A 1,269-nucleotide genomic window follows, 5' to 3' on the forward strand; every position below is an offset into this window, starting at 1 on the left:
GAGGGGATGCATGAGCCAGTACCTGCAGAAGAATTGTAGATAAAAGCCAAAGTCTGTAAGTCTGTACAGTAACCTGCAGGGCCCATTGATTCCTCAGCCCATGTCTCCCACTGCCCTCCACCGTATGGGCCTCCCTGGGGTTCCTGGACACGTCACCTCAAGGCCTTTGCACTTCCCTCTGCCTGGCCTTACTCTTCCCCCCGATATCCACCTGGTCCACTCCCTCTCCTCCTGCTCCAATGAGGCCTCTGCTGACCACCATGTTAAAAACTGCACCCCCCCAGCACACTCATTTATTTCTGTCATCAGCCTCTGACGTACTGTATCATGTGTTTATCTGTTCCTCCTAGAGCTGTGCTGTCTAATACCATGGCCAAAAGCCATCTGAGGTGACTGAGTGCTTGAAATGTGGCGAGTCCAAATTTGCTGTCCTGTCAGTGGATTTCAGACTTAGCAAGAGGCAAAAATACAGAGTATTTCATTAATAATTTTATGTTGGTTAAATGTTAAATGATAATATTTTGGATATATTGGGTTAAATAAATTATACCATTAAAATTAATTCACTTGTTTCTTTTTACAATTAAAGAATGCGACTATTAGAAAAATTTTTAAATGCATCATATTTTTACTGGTCATCTCCTTCAGAGCAGGGGATTTGTCTCTTCTGTTTACAGCTGTACCCTTAGCACTTAGCAAACAGTAGGTGCTCTACAAATGCTCGCTGAAGGAAATAAATGGATGAATGAATGCATTTCTCTTCACCGTCATCAACAACAGCCACAGGAAGGGGACAGAACAGTCTGCTCTGGAGCCCAGAGACACCGAGACTTGGGAGGCAGACGTGGAGTTGGTGCCCCCCACCAAGTCAGCCCAGAATTTCTTTCCCAGTCCCCAGAGCCATCTCCATGCCAAGCCTGGGTTGGGGGCTGGCAGAAGGTTAGAAGACCCAGCAGCATTAAGCTCCTTCCTTCCCTCCCTGGGCCTTAGTTGGGATAGGTGGGGAGGCAGGGTGGATTCTATGTCAGTGGGGTGGCCCTCGGGGAACCCTAGAGGGAGACCCCATAGTGGGCTGAATGCTCCACCCCTGCCCCTAGTTCTTGTGGGGAGGAAGCTGCCTCTACAGTCCCTGGGCACCTACTCCAGCCCCCTCCCACTTCCCCCTCTTTCTCCCCTCAGAAGGAAGGCTTAGCCCAGGCCCGCCGGGGAAAACCGCAATTTGCTCCTGACATGACACATTGACGGGTTTCTGGCGGCTATGCCCCCTTT

This window comes from Pteropus vampyrus, unplaced genomic scaffold (assembly GCF_000151845.1).
Source record: "Pteropus vampyrus isolate Shadow unplaced genomic scaffold, Pvam_2.0 Scaffold336, whole genome shotgun sequence".
Taxonomy (NCBI): domain Eukaryota; kingdom Metazoa; phylum Chordata; class Mammalia; order Chiroptera; family Pteropodidae; genus Pteropus; species Pteropus vampyrus.